At 43.5% G+C, this 17643-nt stretch overlaps 1 protein-coding gene across 1 annotated transcript in view; it reads left to right on the plus strand.

Moving 5' to 3' along the window:
- Nucleotides 1–217: 217 nt before the first annotated feature.
- Nucleotides 218–17643, plus strand: part of LOC124775389 — an 89894-nt gene continuing 72468 nt past the window's right edge. The window contains exon 1 of the mRNA XM_047250224.1: nt 218–262. The gene's annotated coding sequence lies outside the window, so the exon portion shown is untranslated. The remainder of the gene's footprint in view (nt 263–17643) is intronic.

A 17643-nucleotide genomic window follows, 5' to 3' on the forward strand; every position in this document is an offset into this window, starting at 1 on the left:
CGCCTCACATTGTGTGTCACATAAGCTTACAAGAACTTGGGACACAACAGTCAGATAACAGAGCTACTTTATTTACATCCAGTTATACGTAACATCACTGCGCAGTGTGTGCATCTTCATTGCTTTCCTCGCAGGGAAAAACGCATCAGGCTCTCGTCCTTGAGACTGAATTGGCGGGAAGTGAAACATTACGTGCGATCTGCGCGCCAGTCTGCGGGCTCCTGTCGCTGCATACAGACCTTCTCCCTCCGAAACAGCTGAGGTAAGAAAACCTTCCATCGATTTTGTAAATGTTTAGACCATCACTCGACGCTACTCAACATTCGTGTAAACAGAATGAAGCGTGCTTTACTCGTCCAACTTCCAATCAGATATGATGTGGTTAGCAGCAGAGGGGTATAAGTGACAAAACCGAATATTTGGAGGTATGTGCACCATATTGCTGTGGGAGAACTAAACTATTTGGTAGGAAAGGGCTATAGATGTATCAGGTGATTTGAGCTGCTTCCCATAGACTATTCGAAGAACTAGTTTTCTCTCCGGATGCAGAGAGATTCAGGAACACATACAAGTCAAAAACATCTGCTTCCAAACCATACAGTAGGTCACCAGTAAGTAGTGAACGAAGCAAAAGTCTGATAATGATGTTGTGGCTTCTGATGATGCTATCTGGAACTCGGAAGATCCGTTTCCCGTACTAAAAACAAATGGGAGTATTTGTACATATACATGTGCTACGAACTTCCTTAGAAATCTATGTTTCTATATGTAACATTGTTTACTCTTTGCCTTAATCACTCCATTAAATGTATAATCAATAAAAGTTACGTATATGTGTATGTAATACGTGAAAATGGGACAAAATATTGTATTACATTGCTGTGGGTCACTCCAAACCTACTATAAATGAGAGACCAAGCGATGTAAGTGACATCCTTGGAGGCAGAGCGGTGTCAGTGTTAACCACATTATTGGCAAAAACATTACTGAACACAACATCTTGAGTTTAATTCAATGTTGTTGTATGGACAGCTTCATCTGTAACCACTGCATATGATCGTAACTGTATACAGTACAACAAAAGAACATGGAATTTTAAATTTGAAAAAAACTTTGAAGCTAATTCTCTCACAATCGTGTCTGCATCACTTACATCTACGTGATTACTCTGCTATTCACAGTAAAGTGCCTGGCAGAAGATTCAGTGAACCACCTTCAATCTGTCTCTCTACCGTTCCACTCTCGAACGGCACGCGGGAAAAACGAGCACTTAAATTTTTTTGTGCGAGCTCTGATTTCTCTTATTTTATCGTGATGATCATTTCTCCCTATGTAGGTGGGCGCCAATAGAATGTTTTAGCAATCGGAGGAGAAAACGGGTGATTGAAATTTCATGAGAAGATCCCGTCGCAACGAAAAACGCCTTTGTTTTAATGATTGCCACTCCAATTCACGTATCATGTCTGTGGCGCTGTCTCGCCTATTTCGCCATAATACAAAACGAGCTGCCCTTCTTTGTACTTTTTCGATGCCATCCGTCAGTTCCACCTGATGCGGATCGCACACCGCACAACAATACTCGAGAATAGGGCAGACAATCGAGGTGTAAGCAGTCTCTTTAGTAGACCTGTTGCATCGTCTAAGTGTTCTACCAATAAATCGTAGTCTTTGGTTTGCTCTACCCACAACATTATCTGTGTGAACGTTCCAATTTAATTGTAATTCCTAAGTATTTAGCTGAATTTACAGCCTTCAGATTTGTGAGACTTATCGCGTAATCGAATTTTGGCTGATTTCTTTAAGAACTCATTTGAATAACTTCACACTTTTCTGTATTCGGGGTCAATTGCCACTTTTCCCACCATACAGATATCTTATCTAAATCATTTTGCAAGTCGTTTTGATTATGTGATGACTTTACAAGACGGTAATGACAGCATCATCTGCAAACAATCTAAGACGGCTACTCAGATTGTCTTCTATGTCCTTAATATAGATCAGGAACAATAGAGGACCTACTTTAATAAGTCACAGCTGCAAAATACTAACGCGAATTCTTTACAGACGAATGGAAAAACTGGTAGAAGCGGACCTCGGGGAGGATCAGTTTGGATTCCGTAGAAATGTTGGAACACGTGGGGCAATACTAACCTTACGACTTATCTTAGAAGAAAGATTAAGAAAAGGCAAACCTACGTTCCTAGCATTTGTAGACTTAGAGAAAGCTTTTGACAACGTTAACTGGAATACTCTCTTTCAAATTCTGAAGGTGGCAGGGGTAAAATACAGGGAGCGAAAGGCTATTTACAATTTGTGCATAAACCAGATGGCAGTTATAAGAGTCGAGGGGCATGAAAGGGAAGCAATGGTTGGGAAAGGAGTGAGACAGGGTTGTAGCCTCTCCCCGATGTTATTCAATCTGTATATTGAGCAAGCAGTAAAAGAAACAAAAGAAAAATTCGGAGTAGGTATTAAAATCCATGGAGAAGAAATAAAAACTTTGAGATTCGCCGATGACATTGTAATTCTGTCAGAGACAGCAAAGGACTTGGAAGAGCAGTTGAACGGAATGGACAGTGTCTTGAAAGGAGGATATAAGATGAACATCAACAAAAGCAAAACGAGGATAATGGAATGTAGTCAAATGAAATCGGGTGATGCTGAGGGAATTAGGTTAGGAAATGAGACACTTAAAGTAGTAAAGGAGTTTTGCTATTTAGGGAGTAAAATAACTGATGATGGTCGAAGTAGAGAGGATATAAAATGTAGACTGGCAATGGCAAGGAAATCGTTTCTGAAGAAGAGAAATTTGTTAACATCGAGTATAGATTTAAGTGTCAGGTAGTCGTTTCTGAAAGTATTTGTATGGAGTGTAGCCATGTATGGAAGTGAAACATGGACGATAACCAGTTTGGACAAGAAGAGAATAGAATCTTTCGAAATGTGGTGCTACAGAAGAATGCTGAAGATAAGGTGGGTAGATCACGTAACTAATGAGGAGGTATTGAATAGGATTGGGGAGAAGAGAAGTTTGTGGCACAACTTGACTAGAAGAAGGGATCGGTTGGTAGGACATGTTTTGAGGCATCAAGGGATCACAAATTTAGCATTGGAGGGCAGCGTGGAGGGTAAAAATCGTAGAGGGAGACCAAGAGATCAATACACTAAGCAGATTCAGAAGGATGTAGGTTGCAGTAGGTACTGGGAGATGAAGAAGCTTGCACAGGATAGAGTAGCATGGAGAGCTGCATCAAACCAGTCTCAGGACTGAAGACCACAACAACAACAACAACAACAACACTTCCTTGGGGAACGCCGGATATTAATTCTGTTTTATTCGATGACTTTCCGTCTATTACTACGAACTGTGACCTTTCTGACAGGAAATCACGAATCCAGTCTCACGACTGAGGTGATACTCCGTAGGCACGCAATTTGGTTAGAAGACGCTTGTGAGGAACGGTGCCGAAAGCCTTCAGGAAATCTAAAAATGTCGAATCAATACTTACACCCCATTCTTTCTAAACACGTCTGTCTTGTGTTTTTTGATCGTTGTTTGCATTTATGACTGTTTCACGTGTAATAAATTACGGATTTGCTGGAGCTAAATACGTTACTTGTGTGGGAGCAATTCTTTTGGTTTTTTTCGCATTACTGGTGGATAGGTCTTTTCTCTAAAAATGTGTATTACGCCATTTGATCGAAAGTATTCGGACACTCCTACGTAATGCGTCATTGACCACCAGATGTCAATAGAGGTGAACCCGGTATTATGAAAGGGGGCGGAAAGTATTGTGTTGTCAATAGAGAAGCAAAAACAGCAGAATGAGTTGGTCAGGACAGCTCACCGTCTTCGAACGTAGCCCAGTATTGATTGTCAGCTGAGTAACATTCCAATTTCTAAAGCTGCACAAGCCTAGTGTTGGCGATCTGATTGTGAACTGAAAACGAAAAAGAACAACCACAGCTAAACCAGAACCAGACAGAGTACATGTTCTGATAGACAGGGACTGTCGAGAACTGCGGAGAGTGGCTGTGAGAAAAGCGGATGAAATTGGCATAAGAAATCACTCGTGAGTTTCAAAGTTCTACCAACAGTCGAGCTAGCACAATGACTGTGTGTACGTAGTTAGAAGTGTGTGTGTATGGTTTGGGAACTTACGGGCGCCCAACGGCGAGGTTATCAGCGCCCTGATATCGATGAAAACAAACGAATGTGGATAAGAACGAAATCTGTCGTACACGCATGCACACGAAACGACCACACAATGACTATCGCACAGGCACTCTCCCATGCATTAAAACCAATGTGGAAGCAAGATAGCTAATCAAGAAGTTAAACCACAGGGAAAACAAAACACAAAAGAGCTAAAAGAACAGCACAGGGAAATGAGACTGGCTGACCACTAATGAAAAAATTTGGGTGAGCCAGCCACCCCGTTAACACATTAAAAATGTCTCCCCAAAATCTTGTTAAAATGTGGGACAACTCACAGAACTTTAAAACCCGAACCACATTCGTTTGAGTATTGCATAAATTAGACTGCAGATCCGCCGGCAAATCCGCTGCAGTCCGCTGGTCAGTCCAATAAAATGTGGTGCACCGTGATCCGCACGCCACATGCACCACACATCGGAGGGTCCTCGCGCCGGAGTAAAAATCCATGCGTCGTAGGGCTGTGGCCGATGCGAAGACGAGTAAGGATGACCTCGTCCCGTCGGCGTGGCTGGAAGGAAGTACGCCACAGCCGAGTTGTGGGCCTGATCACACGGAGCTTGTTGTCGGTTCCCAACGACACAGGACTTTATACCTCAACAGCGAGGTGAGGGCAGAAAGACACCTGCTTCCCCAGTCGCTGTAGTTGGAGGAGGGCGTCGTGGAGAGTCTGGGTTCCTTTATCTGCTGGGTACAAACGCTGGAGAGAGTAAAGGGCGCTCAAAGTATCTGAACAGACGAGAAATCTAACACTGGGAGAAAGTCTCATCTGCTCCAGTGCCCGCAAAATGGCATATAATTCTGCGTCAAAGATGGTAAATTCGGGAGGCAGTCTGACCTTGAGGGGTACGATCCGAAAATACGGCAGAGCAACCAACAGAGTCACCCTACTTAGACCCATCCGTAAAAACAGCTACATGGTCGTGGTGCTCAGATAAAACGGGAGAAAAGACCCGATTAAAAACGAAGCGGGAGTGCTATCTCTCTAGTAGCCAGGGTGGCAGGCGGTTGAAACCCTGGATTTCGGGTCGTACAGACTCCACACCGAGTGACTCTAGCACACGTTGCACACGGATCCCAAACGGCAACGTAGCCGGGGGACGGTGGGAAAAAAGACGGTCCAGAGGTGGATGAGCAACAATATGGTGAGCAGGCGAGGTTGGAGCTGCAAGAAACTTACAAGCTTGGCGCACCAGTAAGAGCTGCCGTCGGATGGTAAGTGGCGGTTCCCCGGCTTCAGCACAGAGACTGGGCATGGGACTTGTCCGATAAGCACCCGTGGCCAGGTTACAACGCCCGAGCCCTCACTGCTAAGCGGCGCTTGAGGTGGTGCAAAGAGCGATGCCACATGACTGATGACTGCAAACGAGTCATTTGGAGTGATGAATCTCTCTATACCCTATGCAACTCCGATGGAAGGATTTGGACCTGGCGAATGCCTGCAGAACATTACCTACCGTCATGTATGGTGCCTACAGTGAAATACGGAGGAAGCAGGATTACGGTATGGAGATATTTTTTGTGATTAGGATGTTGTCCTCTTGTTCAGCTTATGTAAACGCTCAATACAGGATGTGAACAAATGTCACAGCGTTGCGCACTGCCTGCAGTACAGGAACAGTTCAGAGACGATTTTTTATATCAGCATCATAACGCACACTGTCATAAAGCGGAATCTGGTGGGCAATGGTTCGCAGACAATAACATTCCTCAAACGGATTGACCTCCCCAGAGTCGAGATCTGAACGCAGTGTAACACCTCTGGGATGAGTCAGAAAGTGACTTCGCTACAGAACCCAGTATCCAATTTCTCTACTTTCTCCGGTTCGCCTCTTGTGGAAAAATGGACTGCCGTTCCCCCAAAGACACTTAAACACCGCACAGAAAGTCTCTCCAGATGATTTCAAGCCCCCATAAAGGCAAAGGGTGGATCACCACATATTAATGTCCACTAATAGCTGTCCGAATATTTTTGATGAAAAAATGGCTCTGAGCACTATGGGACTTAACATCAATGGTCATCAGTCCCCTAGAACTTAGAACTACTTAAACCTAACTAACCTAAGGACAGCACACAACACCCAGCCATCACGAGGCAGAGAAAATCCCTGACCCCGCCGGGAATCGAACTCGGGAACCCGGGCGTGGGAAGCGAGAACGCTACCACACGACCGCGAGATGCGGGCAATTTTTGATGAAATAGTGCTTATAGACACCACTCAACATTCATGTAAACAGAATAAAACACACAGTACTTGTCCAGTTTCCAACCAAATATATCGGGAGAACAGTTTTCCATCTTTCCCTGATAGTTCTTGCTCTAGAAGAGGTGTCTTCTATTTTTTTTTATTGTGGAACAAATTACCAATTTATTGGAAATAAATATGTTACGTCTGCTTGGTGTACTTACTTTGTTGGTTTCACCTCACTGACTGGACAAATGTTTTTCTAACTATGCAAATTATATTAAAATCCAATGGGCGTTCATACGAAAATAATCCCACACAAATTGTGGCATTTAGGTCATGTCGATGTGAAATAAACAAAAAAAATGTGTAGTGTCAGACAGAATAGGATTCGCTCAAGAGAGTACGCAGATCTGTGCTACGTGGGGAGGGGGCAAGCGGGGCACCCAAATTACTTTCACATTGTATGACAAAATAGTTTGATATCTGACGTCACATGGTTCAAAATGCCTCAGGGTACACTTTCTACTAGCCAGTATCCATTATATGTTCCACGTAAAAAAATGTTAATACTTATCTTCCAGAATATACTCTAGCTTCTTTGTATTTGTGCATTGCGTACTAATGATTCATTGACTATGATTACCATTTGCTAATGAAGTGAAGAACATTAGTGTTCAGTACGATTTAAAGTGCACTTACTCTTGTTTTTCATCAGTTTCAGCAAAGGACATTAAAGGAGTTCAATTACTGGACGAGTGTTACTTAGAGCAAAAATATGAAATCGATTAATATTTTAAATGTACCAGAGCAACAATGCACAAGGTAGTGGCATACAGTACTTCTTGCACTTCGTTATCAGTGTAGAACACGGAACACAAAACCCAGTCGTGTGTGATCAAAGTCAGGGAACACTGAAGAGAATTTGTTACAAGGCGCTATTACTAGTATGAATTAACACAACATCTAAGAGCTGATCCAGCTTAACTATATGCAGAGTCACAAACCACGCCATTTGCCTTCCACAGGCATTGCACCATCAGTTGATACATCTTAGAAAGCATTTATGATCGACCGCCTCATAAGAAAGAAAGATTATCATTGACATGAGTTTCTTCGACGAGGTCATAACAGATAATTCAGCTAAAACTGGCATATCGATTACACAGAATGGGCATATGGTTGTGAGTCTGAACAACACAAATTTCTGGGTGTGCAGGCAGCTGGTAAGCTCACATGGAAAGCCCACGTTCAAGTTCTTGTCCAAAAACTGAACGCTACTATGTTCATTATTAGAACAGTATCTACTGTGAGTGCTAGTCCACCAAGAAACCCAGTCCACTTTCCTTATATTCGCTCACTTTTTTTTTCTTTATTGAATTTCAGTTCCCCATCTGGGGCGGGCTGGCAGCAGCATATGCGGTGCTCTTCAGCCAAAAGACAATAAGGATACAACAGAAGACATTTAAAATGACAAAGGAGAAAATATGGTGGATAGAAAAATAAAATAAAGAAAGGGGGAACATAATGGACGAGAACAGAGAAAAGGGGGGGGGGGGCACTGTAAAACGGAGACAAAAACCTTAAAAAGTATTGAGCACAAAAAACACACACTGGGACAATTAAAAGAACACAAGGCACAGTATGGCTGCAGCATAAAAATGTTGAGGGACAGCATAGCACATAACGATCAGTGACAGTAACACTATGTTCAAGTCCAGAACTCAATTAAAATCAGAGCTACGACGGACAGGAGAACAGCACCAAACACAACACTGATGTAGCACACTGATGACGAGCCGGCCAGAGTGGCCGAGCGCTTCTAGGCGCTACAGTCTGGAACCGCGCGACCGCTACAGTCGCAGATTCGAATCCTGCCTTGGGCATGGATGTGTGTGATGTCCTTAGGTTAGTTAGGTTAAAGTAGTTCTAAGTTCTAGGGGACTGATGACCTCAGAAGTTAAGTCCCATAGTGCTCAGAGCCATTTTGAACTGATGACGATGAGCAAACCACAGGTTCTGCCAGGGGCATTGAGATGAGGGAGAAGGGTGGGAGAGGGGGAGAGAGGGGGAAGACGGGTGGGGGTGCGTCGATGAGGACTGGGGAGGGATGGACGTGGGAGACACACAGGTGAGAAGGTGGTGCAGGGACTCGGGGGGGGGGGGGGAAGCAGGAAAATCCACTCTGGGAGAAGGAGGGGAGAGGAAAAGCAGGGAATTGGGGAGGGGAGGGAGCAAGGCAGGGTTACAGTTGGAAGGAAGGGTATATGTCATGGCAAAGTTCAGCATTGGGGAGGTGCTGGAAATCGCCCTGATGAAGGAGGGTGTGGAGGTGTAGAGAGGGAGGGATACAGTGATAGAGGTGCGGCAATGGGTGGGGGGGTGGAGAGAAAGGAGGAAACCAGGGGGTGGGGGGATCAAGCTTGTGGACAGTGTAAACGATGTGGAGATGTTGGAGGAAAAGGAGGAGGTGGAGGAAGGGGATGAGGTCATACAGGAGCCGTGTGGGGGAAGGAAGGCAGATACAGAAGGCAAGGCAGAGCATGTGGTGTTCGAGGATTTGGAGGGCCTTGTAAAAGCGGCTGGGGGTGGAGAGCCAGGCAATGCTGGCATAACAGAGGATAGGATGGATAAGGGATTTGTAGGTGTGGAGGATGGTGGAAGGATGCAATCTGCACATCTGGCCAGAAAGGAGTTTCAGGAGGCGGAGGCAGGAATGGGCTCTCCGCTGGATGGTCAGGAGGTGAGGGGTTCACATGAGGTGTTGGTCAAGGGTGAGGCCAAGGTATCTCAGGGTGGGGGTGAGCTGTATGGGATGACCATAAAGGGTGAGGTAGAAATCATGGAGACAGAAGGAACAGGTGGTGTGGCCTATGATGATTGCCTGGGTTTTGAAGGGGTTGAGACAAAGGAACCACTGGTTACACCAAGTGGTGAACTAGTCAAGGAGGGTTTGGAGGGTACGTTGGGACTGTTGAAGGGTAGGGTAGAGAGCCAGGAAGGCAGTGTCATCAGCGTATTGGAGAAGGGGGACAAGTGGACGTGGCTTGGACATATCAGCCATGTACAAGAGATAAAGGAGAGGGGAGAGCATGGAGCCCTGGGGGATGCCGGCAGTGGGATAAAAGGTATGGGAGTCAGTGTTGTGGAGGGTGACAGAGGAGGGACGGCGCTGAAGGAAGGAAGCGACCAGATGGACAAAGTTGACAGGCAGGGCGTCGGTTTGGAGTTTAAAGAGGAGACTGGGATGCCAAACACTGTCATAGGCATTTTAGAGATCGAGGGAAACAAAAATGGCGGAGCGACAGGAATTAAGCTGGAGGGAGAGAAGGTGAATGAGGTTAAGGGGTTGGTCATCAGCAGAGAAGGAGGGTTGGAAGCCCCACTGGGTAACGGGGAGGAGGTGGTGTTAAGGTGCTGATGGATATGATGGGAGAGGATGGGACCTTACTGAAGACGGAGGTGAGGCTGACGGGACGATAGGAAGAGGTGACAGATGGAGGTTTGTTGGGTTTGAGGAATAAGAGAACATGGGAAGTCTTCCACAGGTTGGGGTAGAAGCCGATAGAGAGGATGACGTTGTAGAGATGGCCAAGGACAGTCAGGAAGGAGAAGGGGCTTTCTTTAAGGTGGCGGTAGGTGACACAGTCGTGACCAGGAGCCGTGTTGCATTTGGACCAGAGGATAAGTTTAATGTCTTGTGCTGTGATCGGAGTGTTAATCGTTCACGTATGACACACGGCTTTGTTGGGTAGCTCTTCCCATTCGCAAAGCTTATTTTTGAGTCAGTCCCAGCAATATGTGGTGTAAGTTCCGAACCACTGTTCAAGAGTCTGGGAATACTATCATTGACCTCTTGATACGAGGGTCGTTCAATAAGTAATGCAATACGTTTTTTCTCGGTCTATTTCGGTTTAAGAAATGTGAAATTTGTTGTGTGACGTAATAGATAGTTTCATGATGTTCCGACAGGTGGTGGCGCTAGACGTAGCCTTCAAAATGGCTTCTGTAACGGAGGTGTTTTCCAAGCAGAGAGCTGTCACTGAGTTTTTTGTGGCAGCAAGACAAAGCATCGTAGATATTCATAGGCGCTTGCAGAATGTCTACGGAGACCTAGCAGTGAAGAAAAGCACGGTGAGTCGCTAGGCGAAACGTCTGTCATCTTTGCAGCAAGGTAGTGCAAACCTGCCTGAACTCCTGTGTGCCGGCCGGTGCCACACATCTGCGACTTCGGCAGTGTTGGAACATGTGGACACTCTCATTCGTGGTGATCCACAGATCACAATCGAACACCTCGCTGCACAACTCCACGTCTCTGCTGATAGCGCTGAGACACTCGTCCACCAGTTGGGTTACTCAAAGGTGTGTGCCCGCTGTGTTCCTCACCATCTAACAGAAGACGATAAGAGCAACGAAGGGCCATCCGTGTGACAACTTTTTGTCGATTATCGTCACAGGCAATGGAACATGGATTCACCACTTCCAAACGGTGACGAAACGGCAATCCATGGGGTGGCGCCACAACACCGCTCCTCTGAAGCAAAAGTTCAAAGTCGCACCCTCAGTCGGCAAAGTCATGGCGACAGTATTCTGCAACTCTGAGGGGTAATTCTGTTTGATGTTCTCGCTGTGTTGTGGTACTCTTTTGTGTATTGTACTACTCTCAGGAACTTCAAGAAACTACTTCAAGCTGTTCGTCGCCACAAAAATGCAAACGAGCTTCTACTTCTTCATGACAACGCAAGACCTCACCCAAGTCTGCGCACCCGAGAAAAGCTCAGAAAAACTCATTGGGCTGTTCTTCCTCATCCATGCTACAGTCCAGACCTCAAACCTTCCGACTTCCATCTGACTGGCCCAATGAAGAATGCACTCTGAGGGAAACAGTATGTGGATGATGAGGAAGGTATTGACGCAGCAAGACTTTGGCTCCGACGTCGGCCATTAGAGTGGTACCATGCGGGCATACATGCCTAACTAGTAACGTGGCATAAGGCCGTCGCACTGAACGGAGATTATGTTGAACAGTAGGGTTTCGTAGCCAGAAGAGTGAGGATAATGTGGTGTAAGGAATCCTGAATAAAACCAACCTATTCTGAGAAAAAAATGTGTTGCATTAATTACCTACGCCGCAGTGTAGGCCATAACACCTGTCACGCTTATGACCATATGACGAGAAGTGGAGTATCGTTTCGATATCTGTCGAGCTACGAATAGTGCCCACTATGAAAAATACCAACATACATAAAAATAATTGAGCTCCTTTGCACAATACTGGGCAAACAAAGTTATAAGCCTTAATAGGTACTGAAACATAAAATGGTTTTGTATACCTCTAACCCAGACGCCCTGTATATTTTCTTTAATGTTGTTTTTTGTTAACACGTTAACGATAAAAATTTACTCCCAAGAATTAACAGTTCTGACTCAGTTAATAGCAGACGGGATTCCAATTCTCTTCCTAGATTCCACTTTCTTGACTTTTGTACAGAAAGGCATATGGTATTGGTCTACATCCATTTTCGGTAAGTTGCTAATAGATGTTAACAGTTATTCCAGCAGATTCAAGTCTAAATTGATAAATGTCCTTGTGGCCGGGAACATGAGGAAGGAAATCTGTGGGCTTCTTTTCAAAGCAACCGTACTGGGAAACAGTGAGCACATCTTTACAAAGAGTGCAAAACGCCGAGCACTTCGAGATCATATTTATATCTATACCATGCAAATTAACCGATAACCATTCATGTGAAGAAAATGGTAATTAATTTATTTCGTAAAATTAATGATTACACAGGATGTAACAGGTACAAGTACATGTATTTCTACTAGTGACTGGAGGCGGTGTACTGAACATCATTACATCAGTATTTACATCTTTTGAAGACATAATTACAGCTATTACAAGTCTTATGCTTTTAGGTATAGTAGTACCGCAAAGTACATGTGGCAAGAGCAAGCCATTAACGCTTATTTTTCCTGGGGCAGCAGGTGAGGTGTTGATATGTGGTTGCTTGGAAGCAAAAGGGTTAGTCTATACTGATAGGCGTAGTCCATTTAGTGGCACAGTTTCGACCATCAGGAAACATCAGGTAGCAAATTATGTGACGTTTTTGCATGAAGACTGTTCGACCCAGAAAAAGCAGGCAATACACTGATTTGTGTACATATTAAGATACCACATATACAAATATCTGAACTTATACCCATTATACCGTATATAACCAACAGGATACAGTAACAATGAAGGTTCAAGATTAAAGAGCGTGGCGCGACCCATTTGCTGAGATAATCACTTTTGTCAGCGATGTCACATTTCTCTTATGAAATACATTTTACATAAATTTAATCAGAAGTCTACTTAATTAATACAAGAACACAACTTCACGGAATAGCAAGGTAGCATCTGCTATGATACAGTCCTACACGCCACACGCTATTTGTATATTAAACATTTCACATTTTTATTAAGATATTTTTGCCAATCAAGTTTTAGTAACTAAAATAACCTGTAACTTAAATTCCACAAAATTTCCGAGAAAACTGACTGTATCAGCAGAAAGGGAAGATAATTTTGTATTCGAGTGTTGTGCCACTTACTTCGTCACTAGTAAATTTGAGGCACTATTAATATTTCTCTAAAATCAAGCTAAATATATTTTTATTGATTGTAAGTGAACCATCCATCATACAGCTTATTGCTCCAGCTACTCTATCCTGTGCAAGCTTCTTCATCTCCCAGTACCTACTGCAGCCTACCTCCTTCTGAATCTGCTTAGTGTATTCATCTCTTGGCCTCCCTCTTCGATTTTTACCCTCCACGCTGCCCTCCAATACTAAATTGGTGATCCTTCGATGTCTCAGAACATGTCCTACCAACCGATCCCTTCTTCTAGTCGAGTTGTGCCACAAGCTCCTCTTCTCCCCAATTCTATTCAATACCTCCTCATTAGTTATGTGATCTACCCGTTTAATCTTAAGCATTCTTCTGTAGCACCACATTTCGAAAGCTTCTATTCTCTTCTTGTCTAAACTATTTATCATCCTCGTTTCACTTCCATACACGGCTACACTCCATAGAAATACTTTCAAAAACGACTTCCTGACATTTAAATCTATACTAGATGTTATAAAATTTTTCTTCTTCAGAAACGTTTTCCTTGCCATTGCCAGTCTACATTTTATATCCTCTCTACTTCGACCATCATCACTTATTTTGCTCCCCAAATAGCAAAACTTCTTTACTACTTTAAGTGTCTCACTTCCTAATCTAATTCCCTCAGCATCACCCGATTAATTCGACTACATTCCATTATCCTCGTTTTGCTTTTGTTTATGTTCACCTTATACCCTCCTTTCAAGACACTGTCCATTCCGTTCAACTGCTCTTCCAAGTCCTTTGCTGTCTCTGACAGAATTACAATGTCAGAGAATGTGAGAATACCCCTGTGTAATTATATTTTACTTAGCATCAAAAAAATTCTGTACTGGAGAAAATGCTAAGTGTAAGAGAGTTTCGGGAAATTCAACCCAGGTGTATACAAGAGCCAGCCTGTCACTGGAGTGTGTATCAGTAGTTTTATTTGATGCCAAATTCGTTGTCAAGCTGTAGAGAGTTTTATCAAAATCTGATTTGTGTCGTTAGCTGTAGGACTTCAGTGTACGCCTTAGATGTAGGAGAGGAATGACACCACATACATGTGCTTTACTAGTGGAAGAGGGAGTCAGAAGGAACGCACAAACCGCTGCACGGAAACTTACCTCGTTCGAAGACTTCGGTGAGGAACTGCTTGTGGGCCGCGTACTGTTGCCCCGACCTTGGCTGAAAGTAGACTATTGAATGGTGGGAATTGGTAGGGATCGGTCGGGAACTGGATGTAAATCATATATTGTTAGGAAGGAATTCATTCCCTGAAAGCACACCCCGACACATTCCCTACGCACAGATTACTATTTACAATTATGCAGATCAGTTCATATTAGATCGCACTACTCTTGTCTTCAAAGTACAAGTGGAGGCTAGTGAATCTTTCTAAGTACTGCCTGTTCCAAATAATACACGTCCAGCCCTTGACACAGAGCGACACAGAGGTAGTGTCCCAGACAACTTCCGATTTGCTCTTCCACTCCAGTCGGTGGTTGGCCTATTTGTAAGGAGCCGTTGCACACTTCACCACCCTTCTGGCGTGTTCCAAGATGATTGTGTCGACTGCGACAGTCATGCGGTTGCCGCATGTCGTCCGCCGTACTTTTCCGTCGTATACTTGTCGGCGCTGGTGCCTGTACCGTTCAAGGGTCAAGTTGCTTAGCTCGCTGTTAGCCTTGTGACGTTCCAATGTCCCTTCTTGTTAGCTGCATCTAACTCGTCACACAAATATTTCATTTCCTCTTGCCAAGAGACGATTTCCCAACTTTATTACTATCTTAAGCTCAGGGGCGATTCTATAAGTTAGTCATGTGGGGAAGGGGGGAGGGGGGCAGGGGATTGCGGGGCGGTGGGGCGCCGCTAATGGGGGAGGGGGGGGATTGGGGGAATGGAATATCGCTTAACAAAAGGAGAGTTTGGGTCCTCTGGCGACAAATTGGTAAAATTTAGTGTTGCTTAAAGTAGTTTATGGTAACTGTTTTGGAGTTCAGGGTAAAAAATGTGTTTTAATAAATAATAAGACGCCTATTTCAAGTTAAATGATATTTATTGGTTTAGATAGCAAGCTATTTTCCACTCTTATTCATTTGTTAAAATTTGTTTGAAATACATTGTAACCTATATTACTACATAATTATTAAAAGAAACATTGAATCCGTTGGAGTAAGATATTCGCTGATTTCTGACATCATTTTATCCGGTGTAATATGATACTCCGTGGGGGCGGAGGGGGGGGGGGGGCTATAACCCCCATAGCACCCCGCTTGCCACCGCCCCTGCTTAAGCTTAATATTTTACTAATGAATATTTTACCCTTCGTCACAACTCTGGTGACGTCGCATTCTGGTGACGTGGTGTCAAGACGAATGTGCTATATTCCCTTACATGTGGCCAATACATCAGCAATAGGTGAATATATATACAAAAAAAAAAAATCTATTCAGCAAGGAAGTTCTAGAAATCATTTCGAGGGAATATGAAAAGCTTGTGGCTGTGTTATATAAAGAGAGGTTGCCGGGCGTTCAGTTACTTGTTCTAGTGGATCAGGTGCCTGGACTACAGAAACAGCTTCATGCCGACTGTCGTCACTTTACGGATGTAGATTTAAAGCTAGACTTTGGTGGTATTTTTATAAAAAATGGTTCGGATGGCTCCGAGCACTATGGGACTTAACATTTGAGGTCATCAGTCCCATAGAACTTAGAACTACTTAAACCTAACAACCTAAGGACATCACACACATCCATGCCCGAGGCAGGATTCGAACTTGCGACCGTAGCGGTCGCGCGGTTCCAGACTGAAGCGCCTAGAACCGTTCGGCCACACTGGCCGGCAATTTTTATAATAAAGTTGTGCATGTGTGACTATCTAATAGCAAGCCTAAACTTCCGTGTGCAAGAGGAAAACTACCAAGACAGGCGGTAATGTTATTGTAAAGACCTCTGACACTGTTACATCTTCCTTGGCTAATAATCATGGTATTGTCGTACTACGGACTATGATTTCTATTTATGGAATGAATTATGTGTCTGACGCTGTGGAGGCATGTTGAAATATACACGTATTAAATGCTAGCAGTGAGGATGTGTTATAGCTGAAGAAACATATTTTTTTCTCATTTCAAAGCACTGTTCGTCACAATATTGTCAAATGCAAGGAATTATGAAACGGATATGTGTGACTAACTAACAGGGAGCCATGACGTGTTTGTCCTGGGAGACGGTAACGTTATTGCAAGCAACGGTAAGTCTGTTCAATGTGAACCAGCCTGCAATGGCAGAAAAACTTGCAAATTACTTCACACACCATGTTTGGAAAAATCTGTGGTTACTGTAAATAGCAATGGAGAATGAGCATACAATGGAGTTTTCTCCCAAAGAAGGTGTTTTGGCGTGTAGAGTAACGCTGTGCTGGAATGCGGTAGCCGTCATTTATAGGGAGATGTGTGAGATAAGGTGATTAAGGTGGGAAAAGTTTCACTACGGGTATGCCGATTTTAAATACACTTACGCAAAAAACGAACAGTATTATAGGGTATCCGTTTACACACACACTCACTCACACACACACACACACACACACACACACACACACACACACACACGCACACGCACACACTCGGTCCAGGGGTAAGTAAAATAGATGTCACCTTTGTTAGATGAGACCCTGAAAGAGCTCTGGTGGTGATGGTTGTCGGAATGTGAAATGCTGTCAGAACCCACGTAGTTTACATACAGGTTAACCACCTTTAGCAAACGGCTGATTATTAAATATAGTAATTCCGTCGGTTTTAAAACTCAGCAAACTGCTTTACAGCTATAGATGCATATTGGAAAAACAGTAGTTTCATACATTTCCGACTCAGGTCAAATTAGCGCCAGACATATATCCAGCCAAGAATGTGAAGTTCTGATATCGTAGACATATAACTGTAGATTGATCGGGATGCAACAGCTGTGATTTATAGAGGGAAATTGATGGCAAGGTGATAAGGGTGGAGGAAAAAGAGCATCAGTCATTCTACTACAATCCATGCATTCTACTCGTATGTGTAAAACAGAACTCCATTTGTGTGATTGCTTATAAGGGTTTCTTTCAACAGCAAGAATTGTGTTGACAAAGGTGTTTCTGAGAGAAGTGTCCAGATGTGAAAGGGCTAAGACGACGATACAGCCGTACGCCCCCTACTGTTGAACCAGTTCTATATAAAGAACAAAAGTAATTATTATGCACTAAGCTTTACAACAAACATTCTATTACCTAATGATTCAATAAGGTGTCATGTTGTCATCGTTCAATGTGTTTAGTGTGGGGGAAATGATGATCTCATGCTTAACTGAAAATACTGTTCATTTAAATTTACTATATCTTTTAAACAAATAAAGTTGCAGAGTTGGTATTTACAACATTTGTCATTTTAATGGTGCGCTTCTACATGAAATGTCGATCGTTAAGATAGACCAAAACATTCAGATGTTAGCATTCAGGTCTTTGTTACAAAACTTGTTAATTTCACTTTAACAGAAATCCTAAACTATTATAGATATGATCAATATTCAAGTTCTATTGGGATCACCATGAAAATTTATAAGGAATGG

Source organism: Schistocerca piceifrons, chromosome 2 (genome assembly GCF_021461385.2).
Source record: "Schistocerca piceifrons isolate TAMUIC-IGC-003096 chromosome 2, iqSchPice1.1, whole genome shotgun sequence".
Taxonomy (NCBI): domain Eukaryota; kingdom Metazoa; phylum Arthropoda; class Insecta; order Orthoptera; family Acrididae; genus Schistocerca; species Schistocerca piceifrons.